Source organism: Odontesthes bonariensis, chromosome 23, assembly GCF_027942865.1.
Source record: "Odontesthes bonariensis isolate fOdoBon6 chromosome 23, fOdoBon6.hap1, whole genome shotgun sequence".
Classification (NCBI taxonomy): Eukaryota; Metazoa; Chordata; class Actinopteri; order Atheriniformes; family Atherinopsidae; genus Odontesthes; species Odontesthes bonariensis.
This window is the reverse complement of record NC_134528.1, coordinates 22,689,933-22,706,249: the sequence shown is the minus strand read 5'-3', so window position 1 is coordinate 22,706,249 and position 16,317 is coordinate 22,689,933.

Genomic DNA, 16,317 nt, shown 5'->3' with positions numbered 1-16,317 from the left:
CAGCACACATATTGGAAAAATACCCATGACATCACCATCACTTTGCCCACCATTGACATGCTTCTGTTTATGTACAGACGGCTGCTGCTACATGCAACCAGGACACACACACTTTCATGTACCACACCCTCCCTCACACCCTCTCAAACACACACATACATAGTCACTACACCCCCACACGCCCGTGCTACCACCTAAATTCCCACCCAGTTCCACAAACACAGTCCCCAGCTCTTTTCTTGATGCCCGTCCCTGCTTTTTCACAAAACACACCTTTAAAGTTGCTCATCGAACATGCGTGTGTGTGTGTGGAGTGGAAAATTAAATTTGCCCAGAGGTGTTACCTTGAAGACTGACGTCACATCTTTGTTTACTTGACATTTACTGGAGGTTTCCTACTTGTTGAAGGTCTTTCCCCTCCTGAAACACTCTCTCTCAGTCTCATTTGTTTTCATTCTTTCTTTTAGTTCTTCTCTTAACAGTTGCTGTTCTTGCAATGCTCAAGACAGAATACAGATTTCCGCTGTCTGCTGAATTACAGACGGGGACTTATACATTCTTGGATATAAGAAAAGTAGCTTCATTCTGAGAAATGAGAAAAATCTGTTTAAATACATTTGCTTCCGAGCTCAGAAGCTACCTGACTTTGTTCAGTGAAAAAAAAATGTGTATGATATGTAGTAAGGTCCATAATGTCTGTTTTCTTTTTGCCCCCACCTTCTATTGGACTGTGATAGTTGGTCACAGATGCATGCTGGGATGGGAGCACGATATTATAAGGATATTTTCCATGCCTGTCACCATTGCTGTCTTGTTGACTTTGGTTGAGTCTGGCTAAAAGCTTGGTCTAAATGGTTGGATTTGGTGGAGAAGGGAAGAGACAGTGAATGGAAAAGAGAGAAAATAAACCACTCGGACGTAAACGTGATCGTGCTGCCCAACAAACAAGATAAGCAGCAAAGATACATATGGACTAGTTTGACAAGCCTTTGCTGAGCTATAGTCTGATTCAGACCTCTTTTTTGGCCTATTGAATAGTATACACCGTTTATAACACTTTCACAAGTTTCAAATATATCCCCTAAAATATCCCCTTTTTATGGAGTCATATTCCGCGGGTGTTTTAAATAGCTATTTCTGCCCTTTTTTTAAGCCTTTCTTGCCTTCCTCTGTAGTTTTTCAACCATCGCAATATCTGGTTGGTTAGCGGTCACCACTTTATCAGTCTGCATAGGGTATAGGATCAATTTTTATATGCCACGATCACATATTTGATCATGGCGGCCTGTCCAGGGTGTACCCCGCCTTTCGCCCATTGACTGCTGGGATAGGCTCCAGCCCCCCCGTGACCCGACCGACGGATTCAGCAGTATAGAAAATGGATGCATGGACATATTTAATCATGTTGTTATGTGGATTAGTAATGGACTTAGACACAATTTTAGAGGCCAGTTTTGTGGTATGTGCATAAAAAAGGGGAACCTGAAGATCAGTATCCAGGGTCCCTCCCTTCTTCCGGTGGACACATCTAGCGGTATCCTTAAAAACAAATCCAGTTCACTAAAATTCAATGCAACTCGATGTCATTGGCTTATCCAATTGGCTTCTCCATTGATGGAGCAAACCAACAAAGCACAGAAATATGGAGAGACCATCTCTTGAGGGGCCTGCTCTGAGCAGGCTCATGCAACTTGGCTGAGCTTGAACATTTCTGTCAAGACGAAGCAGAGAAACGTCCAAAGGAAAGATGTGTCAAGCTTAAAGGATCATTCCTAAGGAGATTTGAGGCTGCAACTGCTGCCAAAAGTATTTTAACCCAGAACAAGGTGAAGAGGCTAACTCTTTCCTTAAATTGGGAATTCCAGCGATTTAGTTTTGAGGAACGGAAACACTCTGAAGTATTGCAAGGAATGAGGAATGAAACTATTGGAAAACAATGATAATGAGGAAAACAATTTGCAGGGTCCACTTTAACGTTAGTAATTTGAAATGGTCTGAAAACTTTCTGATAGAACTGTAACATCATGGCTTTTATTTTTTCCGCACTTTGTCAGTAATACCAATGTATTTCTGAGTGTTGTATGCTGTATCCTACAGTAAATAAGCTAACTTCGGTCCTGACCTGCTGCATTTGTTGTGCTAAAACCGGAAAAGTTGAACCGATTTCCTCTGCGGATGGATTCTTATCAAAAACTTTTGTCCAGGCTAAAAAAAAAAAAAAAAAAGTTTTATTTTCATCTCTTTAATGGTATTGATTCATTAAACAAGATACAGCTTTTTCATTTGTGAGGCTGTTAAGTCTATTATGAAGTCTGGGTCACTGCTCTAACTGCTTTTTGTAAGGATTTTTTTTCTTCTCACTCCCTGAAAGAGAGTGAATAAACATTTCTTTTGTTTTTTGTTTTACCAAAGTTGAGTAATTACGCTGCTTTTGTATGATGGGAATAAGAGGATTTTTGGTTTGCAACAGATACTCTGTGTAGACTGGCTTCCTAACCACAGACACATGCATGTATTTCAACATTCAGTTTAGCCTTGAATGGGCTGCAGAACTGTGAATGATAGCATGGAATGAGTTCCTGAAACACCACAGCAATGAGCGCTTAGCATCGAATGCTCCGCCTGCTGATAAGGTGCACAACGCTGGATGCTGTCAGAAGTCAGGTCTGTGATACTGAGCGGTAAGAACGGCCTTGATAATCTACCTGTCGACTGTCAGAGCCTCCGCTTCTGATTCTCTCCTCCTGCTTTTTCTCTCTTTCTAGGACAGTTTTATTGGTGTCCTGGTTTTGGCACAACTGCTGTGTGTTTTTTAAAGTGCGGTCAGTAGTGGTTCACAATAAAGTAGGAACATGTGTACGGACAAACACTTCCTTCGCACCCTGCTACTGTTGCTGCAAACTCACACCATCTAAATTCAATTCAACATGTCAAGTTCTATTGACGTCAAGATTGCTGCAGAGTAAAGGTTTTTGACGCTTTGGAAATGTTTTCTGTTGTGCTGAGAGCAGAATAATGTGTTGAAAGACATACTTGTGCATGCCCACGATACTATTATATTTTTCAAATTTTTTTCTGCCTGATTGTTTTCTTTCCTTTGTCTCTACTTTTTCCCTCCGCCCTTTCTGTCCAAGTTCCCACTCGTCAGATTGTGTAGTTACGGCCAAAATGGCTGGGCCAATGTCCCACTTTCATCAATCAACTACAATTGTCTTTAATAAAATACTTCCAAAGACATTTACTGTCATGCCAAAGCAAGTAGTGCAAGTAGTGCTGCACCAAATAAGAAGCAATTTGTTTGTGAGACTAGTTGTACAAGCCCAAAAAAGTACCAAAAAGTTTTGACACAGTGTAAAATGTAAATAGAATTTCAATTTGATTATTTCCAAATCTCATCAATCAAATTCAATTAACAACAGAACTTTGAAAACATATGAAATGTTAAACGTGAGACATTGATTGATAAAAAATATTAGCTCATCTTGAATTTAATGGCAACAGCGCATCTCTAAAAAGTTGCGACAGGGCGACCATAGGGCTGTAGAGGCAACAAACAGATGGAGGAACATGTTGCAACTAATTAGGTTGGGCATAAAAAAAAGAGCACCTTGGAGAGGAAGAGCCTAAAAGAAGTAAAGATGGGCAGAGGTTCAGCAAATGATCCAGATAGGCTGCCATCTTCTCCGGGCCAAAGCTCATTTGAAATAGACTGAGGCAAAGTGGAAAACTGTTCTGTGGTCAAATGAATCAAATTTGAAATTATTTTTAAAAACCATGGATGGCCTACGTTTCAGCAAGACAATGCTAGACTACAAGCTGCAACAGCATGGCTTCCTGGTCTTCTTCAGTTTCCAGATGTTTACAGACTGTTGTCAAAAGGAGAGGGGACGCTACACAGTGGTAAACATGGACCCGTCTCAGTTTTAGAAAAAAAACTGTGTTGCTGCCATCAAATTCAAGATGAGCAAACATTTATTCTGAAAAACTCAAATTTCTTACTTTCAGCATTTGAGCTGTTTTCACTGTGAATTATGAATAAAAAGATATTGGTTTCTGAGATCTGAAAGACACAAAGAAATGGTGTATTGAATACAGAAGTAATGTTGTTCTGGAAGATCCTACAATCAGCAGATTGAGTGGTGACAGCTGAGGGTGTCATGTTTGGGTAGAAAGAAACATCCATCAAAGTTGTATGTTATGTAATGCATGTTGTGCATTTTATGAACTCTACTACTACCAAATTGATTCAAATCTACGATCTCTACATGGTCTGGTTCAGCACTGGGGTAAAGCTAAGATTTTACTATGGTGACCAGTCATGCGCTGGACTGAATGCTGTCTTGCAAAAAACAAAAAGTACAAAAAAAGGAGCACTTTGGCTTTACCCAGATGAGCTGTAAGACACCAGTGCTGTAAATGTTCGGCACCTGATCATTTGTGTGCTTTGGACCTCCACATCACTCCCTATTGTTATGGCAGCAGAAAGGAGGGAGCGCTGAGGGAGCCCACCGGAGTTGTCGCTCGTAACCCTGGTGCAGGCGACTGTGTGATGTGATTGACAAGGCCGATTCTCCCTCAGTATATTGCTGTGGAGTTTTCAAAACCCTGGCAGCGAGCTGACATTTATTTACACAAGGCTCCATCAGGGCTGCCGAGAAACCGCAGAAACCAGAAGATGTCTGAGAGAGACAAGTATTAAATGTTGTGTGTGTTTGTGTTTGGTCTTAAAGACAAATAATAAAACCCAGTTGGTTCTGAACCTACATACCTGCTTCATGACATAGAGCAGTTTTTAAGGTTGTAATGGAAGGCATGAAAAACATGGCGGCAGTAAGACGGGGGTCCTTCCAGTGTCAATTATTTAGTCAATTGTTTGAAAAGCATGTGCATTGCAGATTATAAAGATGTGTTTTCTACACTCGTGTGAAAAAGAAACCACACCCTCTTTACATTTCAAGATTTAACAGTTTTACATACTATATTGCTTCTAGTCCAGCGCATTGGAAAATTGCCTGGTCCTTACGAGGTCTTAAAGGGGTAGTTCGCCATTTTGCACATTAAGCCCTGTTTTTAGGTAGTCTGGGGTGAATTATAGATGTTCTGATCACAATTTGGACATTTGGTGCTGAACGGAGCATTTAGGTATCCACTGCGGCAGCCCCCCCCACCTTTGCATTGAGTCAATGACCACTCAAGCAAACAATTATAAAACGGCATTAAACTTTCGTTTGCAGAGACATGAAACTCACCGTGTGGTCTGTGGTCTCGGGTCAATTTCGATAAATTGACCCGAAAATCGCAGCGAAATGTGCCTTCTAACAGTTGTTTTAGCATTTGGTGGACCTATTTTTCCGGACACCGTTGAATAGCAGCAGCAAGACATCCAGCCACTAGGTGGCGATAGTGCGTTGTTTGTGTACAATACAAATCAATGAAGACGGACAATAATGGTAATATAACTTCTCTGGAAGCGTACTTCGCGGTGATTTTCGAGCCAACGTATCGCTGTCCACCACAGACCACACGGTGAGTTTCATGTCTCTGCAAACGAAAGCTTAATGCCGTTTTATGATTGTTTGCTTGAGTGGTCATTGACTCAATGCAAAGGTGGGGGGGCTGCCGCAGTGGATACACCTAAATGCTCCGTTCAGCACCAAATGTCCAAATTGTAATCAGAACATCTATAATTCACCCCAGACTACCTAAAAACAGGGCTTAATGTGCAAAATGGCGAACTACCCCTTTAAATTTAAAATCCCAGAAGAACAAGAGTGCTTGTCATATTATACTGTGTCTATACTTATTTAACAAAACCTATGACGAAACTTGAGTACAGCCTCACATGCATAGTGATTAATAAGATAAGTAACAGCAAAGTGCTGCTGATCAGATAGGCTACACTTGATTCATTGAATTGTTTGCTGGTTTGGAGCATTCAGGTGTGTGTTAACACGATGCCAAGGAGGAAAGACATCAGCAGTGACCTTAGAGAAGCAACTCTTGCTGCCCGTCAATTTGGGAAAGGTTTAAAAGGCCATTTTCAAGTCAGTCTAGAGTCTATAATTTTACAGTGAAAAAGAGTAAGCGGAAAACAGTCAAGACAGCTGTGAATCTTCTCAGGAGCGGGAACGTCCATACAAGTTCACCTCATCGTCCGAGCCTGCATTGCTCAGAAATATGCAAAAAACCCAAAACTGCATCTCAGACTCTACAGGTCTCTAGATGCCCTTAGGATTGGTGGAAGGATGATGTCACCGACCTGGACAGCTTGCAGTAATCGATACGGCCATGAACTCCTCTGTATATCTATCTATCTATCTATGTGGGTATCTATCTAGCTAGAGTATTGAGAGTTGTGCACAAACTGAGGACCACAAACCTAAACAAACCTTAGTAACTTAGTCAAAAGAGCAATAAACATCTGCAGCTCATCCAGAACGCTGCTGCTAGAGTTTTAACTAATAGATCTGAACACATCACACCAGCTTTAAAATCTTTACACAGGCTTCCAGTCAGTCACAGAATAGATTTTAAAAGCCTGCTGATGGTTTACAAATCCCAGAACGGTTTAGGCCCAAAATACATCTGTGATATGTTCAGAGAATATAAACCCAGCAGAGCTCTTAGATCCAAGGACTCAGGTCAGCTGGTCCAGTCCAGAGTCCAGACTAAACATGGAGAAGCAGCATTTAGCTGCTGTGGTGCAAACAAGTGGAACAAACTGCCAGTGGAGATTAAACTTTCACCAAATGTAGACATTTTTAAATCCAGGTTAAAAACATTTCTTTTCTCATGTGTCTATGCAGGAAATCTGAACAATATCTTTTAATTTTTGTAGACTGTTGGTTGTTTTTAAATTCATTTAAATTATTTTATTTGTTTCTCTTTATGTTCTTTTATCTATTTTTAATGCTTCTTACACTCCCTGCTGCAATGCTTTTATTTTATGTAAAGCACTTTGAATTGTTCTGTACATGAAATGTGCTATATAAATAAATTTGATTTGATTTTGATTTGATTTCTTCTGCATTTTGACTTAGTTTCTGTGAAATAAATGAGAGTATGATAATATGTTGTTGTTCATCGAAGGTTGGCTGGATAACGAATGTCTTGGCCAAGATTGCATACAACTGTAGATACATTAAATGTACTTAAACAAGGCTAAATCCTAGTCCAGGGGTGGCCAACCCGCGGCTCCCGAGCCGCATGCAGCTCTTTGTCTGGTTTCATGTGGCTCTTATGTTCATATAAAACAAAAATTAAAAAAATTCTGCTTCGTTTGAGTTCAATACGGCAGCGGTCTCCAACCTTTTTTGCTCCATGGACCGGTTTAATGTCAGACAATATTTTCATGGACCAGGCAGATAAATACTACAAAATAAAATAATACAACTAACACAGACTCTGTGGTATTTAGTAAATATAATAATAAACTTGAATCCACTGTGTACTTGTATGTAACTTTATTAGCAGCGTCCTCCTGACGTAACATCCTCTCTGCCTCCTAACGCTCTCTGGTCGCTATGGTAACGCTTAAACATGCCTTCAAAATGCAGCTTTCTTTTTCTTGGTGGTCACAGCCTCTTCTTCCGTCTCCTCATGGGAAGAAGCTTTCCAAACACGCCTGTTTTTGACTCATTTTGCTCGGTTCGTGGGTTTAATATCATGTGACCGAGACGAGAGCGAGTCAAGAACAGACAGATGGAACGGAGAGAATTCGGTCATTTTTCAAAAATAATGTGGCTCTTTGTGGTAACACAGTAAAAAATGCGGCTCTTAGTCTCTGACCGGTTGGCCACCCCTGGCCTAGTCAGACGGTAGCGGTTGATCTAAAATCTTTGTTCCAACCAATTCAATCTCCTTTACCTTTATGTGACCCAAATATACTCAGATGTGATTGGTCGGTATTACTCGGACAACAAAAGGCCTACACGTGTAAACCAGACTGATTCAAGTAACAAACTTTTGTCATTTACCCAAAGACATGCAAGCTTCTATGAAGACAACTGTTAAAGGAGGCCACACATGTTATTGCAAATGTAGTTTTTTTAGCCACAGGAAGCTCAGCCTAAAGCCAAAGGAAGGACAATAGTGTCGGGGAGAGAGTTTCTCAACCTTTTCATTTTTTGTACAGTGCCAAACCAGTGCAAAGCAGCAACAAGAGATGGCCGGGAGAGATTGGGGAGCAGTGAATATCAGCGTTTTGCTTCTGGTTTCAGTCTGGGTGCGATGATGTGACCGTGTGTTTGGTGTGTCTTGGAAACAGATGAAAAGTCAACTAAGATGTAATAAGCTAGCTGCGAGAGAGTCTTAAAGTCTTTTCTAGAAAACCAGGGTCTTGTTTCAAAGTGCAGAATCTGCTGTAAGCCCCCACAGACGCAGACTAAACACAGCATCAGCCCTATTGTTGTTCTGCACTGTTACCGGCCTCCCCAGAGATTTAGCAGGAGCCATAACCCTCCACTGCTACGACAAGCAGCCAATAGCCACACTGCTCTCTAATGACCCAGCCACTGAGGTCACACCATAGCCTGATCACTGGAATTTATACTAGATTGGAAAATGACTGGATTAGAGGTTGTTTTTTTTGACAGTTTTCAGGTATGCCAGTGCAACAAAATTTCAGCACTTTGAATTGCTTTCCCAGCATGAACACAGAGCCGAGGAAGGAATATGGCAAAGGTTTCCTTTATGGCAGAGCTGCAGTTGGTGATAATGGATTCAGTATGTTCACCGTTTCTAACCATTGTATTTTAAGACCTGGACAAAATGTGTCACGTGTCATGTTTTGTTCCACCTCATGCACGGCTAGTCACTCCATCCTCCATATTTTTTCTCATCAGTTTCCGTCACATGTCGTTCTGTGGTTTGAAGACCATGTATACACAAAGTAGTTGTTACGGGAAGGGGGAAGAAAAAAAAAGGAGAGTTTACTGGAAGAAGAGGCCTATTACTGAAAGAGTAGTGTTGGATCAGTGGATAGGTTGAAGGTCAAACAAACCTGACATACTTTTTCCATTCATTATGGTGTCGCACATGCATTTATATACATATATATAGACATATATACATATATATATATATATATATATATATATATATATATATATATATATATATATGTATATATATATATATATATGTATATATATATATATATATATATATATATATATATATATATATATATACATATATATATATATTTGAAGTGTGTGCATGCCATCTCCACCTGGGTCTGTGTTTCATCGCCATCTTCCACTGGCTGAATCATGCAATTCACCATGTTAACACAGTGATTATCTATCATTACACAGAGCTCCAGTTTCAGTAACACTGTTAAACCAGTATCCAGTCTGGGTGTTTACCACGTGTCAACACTGACTTTTCTTTTCCATGTCTGGGATGAACGTGAACGTCTTCTTTAAAGCCAGAGCAGAAAGTAACTTGTACTTGTGCGAACAGAGGTAGACAGTACACCTAATAGAATCTCTTTAGTTGTTCATCAAAGCATGAAAACTTTAAATATTCTTTATTTTGTTCTTTTAAACCAAAAGGAAGAGGAGTCATCAGTGTGCCTCTGATTGTGTGCACGCTTTTGCTTCTATGCCCTCGTGTCAGTCTTTTAATATTTACAGATGAGACAAGATTTCACAAAGGAAACATATGCTTTTTTTTCTTTCCCCCCAAATCAAGGTGCCCACATTTATACTACAGACTTAAAACCCGCACTAATCAATGTTTTTAAACCAGTAAACTGTCAAATTACTTTGTGTTTAAGGGCATAAGCGTTCACCTTGTAACAAATCCAGAAATAATTATCAACCACCACCACAGTGCATCCATGCATTTTCATACCATTCTTAGACCTTGCAGCTCACTGTTATGATTTTGTCCTTAAACTTAACTGTTGAAAGTTTTTGCATTTAGTTGGAGGTTATCTTGGTGAGAAATGCACAGCAGGCTAATTGTTGCGTCTCAGACCAAGCTAGCATTGTTGTGAATATGTTGTTTTCGGCTGGTCTACACAGACATATTTTCGTGTAATTTACGTGTAAAAGAAACACAAAATGGGTTACTGTAACCCATTCAATCAGAGCAAGCCAAATAGTTTTCTTCTCTGCAGATTAGGAATTAGATATTTTTTCGATTTTATGATAAGGTGTATGCACGAATGTGGATGGGGACGGATAAACCCACAGCAGGGATATGCTCCCGTATGACCTGCTCAGGTTTCTGCCTACACAACGGGTGGTCGTTTGTCTCAATTCTCTTTAATACAGCACCTCATCCAGCCAGATTAAGTTCCACATGTGCGTGTGCCCTCCAACGAACTAATTCATACTTAGTTTAAAGCACACATATGCACTTTATCCCTGCGCTTTCTCCCTGCTTTAGTCACCTTGAGTTATCTCGCAAAAAAACACGAAAAAAAAATATCCTGATGCTGCCACTAAATGAAAACCAGCCCCTGTGGGCATGAAACACAACTCCCAGCGCTCTGTAAGACTAAGAAACTGGACTTATGGTGAGAGAGGGTGGTCGGAAAAGATGACAACGAAGTGTGAATCGCATACAATTTAAAACATTCGGAAAGCATTCTGAAAGACCTGGAAATGCCCAAATAAATGCAACAATATAGAATATTAATTCTATCACCAGTAACTGTTGCTACTTCTCTTCCCAGGCATCTAAAAATCTCCTTGAATGGGTTTTTTATGTGTTTCAACCACTAAAACAGTTTTAACTGCGAGGACTTGGCATTAACCAGCAGGAAAGGAACACTCTTGTCACTGAAACTAATTAAGCAAAATGAAGCCAGCCTGCTTAAAACGTGGACAAGAATCATTCTAGGAGATCTGAACCATTTTGTGTCAATCATGAATTTCTAACTACAAGTAATATTATAATGTCAAAGGGTAAAAATCTGTACAACGACTGAGGAGTTGCTTCCTGTATCTGTGTCCCGTGGTCTTCCCCAGCTGACTTGGCCCTGTATGAAATCAATACAAGGTCCTGAGTCAATTAAGTCCAAGCGGAGATGTAAATATGAACCCAGATTGTGGTAGATTTTTATCAACCTCACAGTCTGAGGGCGGTATTCAACCCATATGTCACGCGCCATACATTCAAACAGAAAATTGGTGTTTGTTCAAGACATGTCCCTGCCTCATACATGACGATTCTCAAAAATATGTGCCTGTAGATGCATGTGGATTTGGACCATTCCACAATAATGTACACACTTAGATGGATAAAAGCATTAATGCAAATCCAATTGTACTTTGAACCATCCAACACAACATTCACAGCACTTTAACTGCACCCTCATTAGGAGACTGGATGTTTCCAATGTTGTACCATTAGCTCAGATTGAAACGCAACGCCTTCTAGGTGTACAGAGATTATTTGGTATTACCATAACATATGAAGTTTGTTTGTTTTTGAACATGGTTTGGTCTCATAGAGGGATGCATTAATCAAGCCAGAAGAATAGGCGCTTGAAGGTCATAAAATCCAGGTGCAGCACTGGAAAGTAGTCACAATGTCCTTGGTGTCCTTAAACCAGCCCAGCCAAAGAATGAAATGTGTTCAGTGGAGCAAAATCAGAAAGTTTGAAATGCGCAGTTGGGCTGTTTTTTTTTTGTTTTTTGTTCAGGGTTCAACCATCTGTTAAATTGTGGGGAAACTTCAAACAGCAGGAGCCTGTTTGAATTCAAAATGTATAATCTGTAAATGCTTAGTGTGCCAGTGTTGTATTTTCAATAAAGTATGTTCATGCTATTTATGAAAGTGGAGCAGCTGTCTTCATTTGCAACAACAACAAACTACAGATTCACCTGCTAAGACAGTGAGACATTGCAGGGGAGCTTGACAAATTAAGATGTACAACGTTGCCCGACTGTTCAGCACAGTTAACTTTCATAAGGCTGCCTGCCCAAGGCTTGTATGTATGCCATCACTGATAAGATAGCAACATTTAAAAGCAATGATATAAATCCATCGGTGGTCCTACCATCAACCAGTAAAGCTAAGCTATTATATAAGATATAATGCAGGGAAATTAAAGTTTATTATTAACCTGATGTTTTTTTTTCAAATCAATTTTAACATTAGCACTACTCCCCAGCAGGAACTAATATGCAAATGTGATCGTACAGGGAGCGGCATCTTTGTCGAAGAAAAGGCAACTTCACTCCTCTGTATCTTTACATTGCTTCACGAAGCTTCTTCCTCTTGTAATAAACTTTCAAATGTGGCATATTTAAACCATTAAACCAAAGACTGGTCACACCACATATTATTTACTTGCCAGACATTTCCCCGAAGGTTATCCATCAATGGTGTCGTTGTAATTTGTACTCTCACTACTATACAACAGCGTGATCTTATAACCAGCATTTTCAAGTCTCAGATGCAATGGTTGAGGATTGTCAAAGGGGGCGTGGCAAGGCACTGACAGTCTACTAGACGTTCCTTTGGTTATAACATATTAATACATCAAATCAAATCAAATTTATTTATATAGCACATTTCATGTACAAACAATTCAAAGTGCTTTACATAAAATAAAAGCATTGCAGCAGGGAGTGGAAGAAGCATTAAATTACATCAAAGAATATAAAGAGAAACAAATAAAATAATTTAAATGAATTTAAAAACAAGCAACAGTCTAGATAAGTTAAAAGATAGCGTGCAGATTTCATGCATAGACACATGAGAACAGAAATGTTTTTAACCTGGATTTAAAAATGTCTACATTTGGTGAAAGTTTAATCTCCACTGGCAGTTTGTTCCCCTTGTTTGCAGCATAACAGCTAAATGCTGCTTCTCCATGTTTAGTCTGGACTCTGGACTGGACCAGCTGACCTGAGTCCTTGGATCTAAGAGCTCTGCTGGGTTTATATTCTCTGAACATATCACAGATGTATTCTGGGCCTAAACCATTCTGGTATACATAAGTAATGATAGACAGTAGATGCATCATTCAGGACTGTTCTGGAAAACCTTCATATTACTGACGTATATAAAAGGTGTCCCCATCCAGCTGCCCATCTTGTGTCCGCAAGATTTCCAAATAATTGGGTGATGCAGCCGTACAGTAGACCATGCAGCACTTTCTGGATGCATGCAAAATTGTCTCAAGACTCCAGGCACGGTACTTTTAGCATGACATTTAAAAAAAGAGTGTATGCCAATAGTTAAATCAATGATTCAATGAACAGAACCGCGATGGAATGAAAGATTTGACGCCCTCTGATGGTGACGCCTCAGGGGACATCCAGCTTGTTCATTTAGCTCACAGGTTTCGTGCATTTTAAATACACCTCTGATTTACGCAGTGATAGTTTTTTGATGCGAGTTCGTGTATGCGTTTGACCTCCTGCGGTTTACATTATCATTGTTATTATTATTGCAGTCTGAGTTTCCCCTCACATTCTCCCGCTCGACTCCAGCCAGAGCTCACAGCGAAATGTGGAGCACTAAACACGGAGGAGTAAGGAAAAAGAATGAAAAAGAAAAAAAAAGAGAGCAGCCAGCTTGTTGCTAATGTCTGTGATTTATTTACATGAGAGTGCAATCAAGGACCTGACTGTGTTTGTCAGTGTTTTCTAATGCTCACTAAGTTACATCCTGGCTCAGATCTTTCAGTGCTGGACCACCACTTTGTTGCATTTGTGCAGAACTGGCTGAAGGCCCGTCACATTTACACCTCAACATTTTGCTGCAGACACTACACGCATTTGTGTGTGTGTGTGTGTGCGTGCAACCTCTCCATATTCACACACTTCAGCAGAGCCAGGCAATAACCGCTGAAGCTTTCCAACACGTTTGATGCAGATTAGTCATGAAGATTATAAATGCATTGATTTGATTTGAATCGATTTACAACAGGCTGTGGTGTGCGAGCACGTGTTTGGCTAATAACGTGCGTGTGTGGTGTGTGTTTTATGGTTTATGTGAAGTGGATCAGTTACTCGGTCAGCTGGATTTGCTATTAGACGGCATGTAAAAATCTGACCCCGCTGTCTCCAACCTGTTTTCACATCTTAAGAGGACCGGGGCTCCGCTTCCACATGCGTGTCACTGAGCATGAGCTCATTAAACAGAAAAGGTGAAAATGTAAAGGAATTGGAAGACCCTTCAGGCTAACAAGTGCTGCATCTCAATTTGACTGAGAGTGAAAAAAAAAAAAAAAGAAAGCCAAGGGTGGAGAAAAAGGAAAGCTGTGCTGGCAGCCATCGGCTCCTCAGATATGCCGAATTAAAGTTAACTATGTTTTGAAAATCTCAAATATTATCAGCTCAGTTGCATAGACTGTATTTTCTGAGGGAGTATCACTGAGTTATGATCTATTGCTATGGCTTAAACAGGACGAATAACACTGGATCCTAGAGACTAAAACATCCAAACATCAGACTGTGTGCAATCGGGGACAGACGGCAGCGAGCCTCAGCACACACCTGGCTGCGGTCCACACTTGTGGAGGAGACACAGAAGTGGATTGATGGAATTCGACTGCATATATCATCAGTTATTTACTACCTTATCAGACCCTTCCTGGTCATAAAGCTCAGAGCAAAAAAGTACATCAAGTCATCAAACGATACTTTTGGAGGAGTCCGAGAATGAGACGCCGACAACTGTGCGTTCTTTAAGATCCACTCATGTGCCTCCCACAGAAAACAAATGAAATCTTTCAAAGTTTACTGGGTCTCTTGTGCTTTTAGATGCACAACACATGCCTTCTCTGCGGCGTCTGCAGTGCTCTTACGATCCATTTCCTTTTAAGTCTGATAAAGAAAAAGGAAAGGGAAAAAGAAAAAGTATCAAGAAATGCAAAAAACTCTTTAAAAATCTTTAATGAAATCTTTAATGTCGTCAAAAATAACCAGTTGCTTGTTTTCCTGCAGGAGTACCCCCGTTTATATAGGTGTTGTCCAGCAGGCATCAGTTAGTGGTAATATCTGTTCTGTACATACATTCAATAACTACTACACATCATGACTTATTCAATCTGTCCATTGGCTCAAGTAGAAGCCTCAAAGTTACACATCCACTAGTTAGGAAATGTTCACTTTGGTTGAGATGCTCTCCCGCAAATTCTAATTGTCCTTTCTCCGTAAACTCTGTGGAGATCCCTCACAGGGGGCTTTACAGTATATCTGCAGTGTCTTTTAGTTTGATCTTCTGGTAGCACCCACTTGACAGAACTGACTATCTATCTATCTGTCTATCTGATGTCTATAATAATAGTTAAGAATGAGTAGATAGATCTGCAGTTAGATCTGCCTAACATTGGCTGTAGATATTTATCTGGTGTGTCTTTGTTGTTTCGGATTGACTTTGCCCTGAAATTTGACATTTTATCGTAATGGGCACCAGGACATTCCTTAGGGCAGCGGTCCCCAACCCCCGGGCCACGGGCCGGTCGTTTGGTACCGGGCCTCACAGAAAGAATAAATAACTTACATTTTTTCCATTTTATTTATTGTCCGAGTCTGAACAAAGTTTTATTTTGAAAAATGACCGAATTCTCTCCGTTACATCCGTTTATGACTCACTGACACGTGTCAAGATGCTTGTCTCGGTCACGTGATAGATTAACGCCAATATTTAACCCACAAGCTAGCAAAATTAGTAAAATACAGACGACTTTGGAAAGTTTCTTTGCAAAGGGGAAAAGGTCCAGTGAGGAGACAGAAGAAGAGCCTATGATCACTAAGAAAAAGAAAGCTGCATTTAACAGACAATACCAGGAGGCCTACTTAAGATATGGATTTATCGCGACAAGTGATGACTGATAAAGTTACACAGAAGCACACAGCGGATTTACGTTTATTATTATATTTACAAAATAACACAGTTTTAGTGTTGGTCGTATCATTTTACTTTGTTGTATTAATCCGGCACACTTTAAAGGCCGGTCCGTGAAAATAGTCTGACATTAAACGGGTCTGTGGCGCAAAAAAATGGCTGGCATGAGGACGACATACTTAATATCAGGCAGGTGTTCGTAGTAATACGGCTGAATGGCTGGCTTATCGGTGTATGTGCGTATAGAGTAGCTGTCACCTAAAGGGACGTGCCGCTGTCTTGTCAATACAGCAGCACAAATAATATGAATATCCAGTCACAGTCAGAGCTAATTGTTAGCAAGCTAGTCAAGCTAACTTTCTCTTTCTGACGAAAATGCAACTAAAAAGCACATATGCATATTTCTCAACATCACGTAGAATGTTGAGAAGTATGTTACATACATAAAGCCACTTGGCTACACATGGTAAGTTAGTCTCTGTGTCTTATCATTGAGGT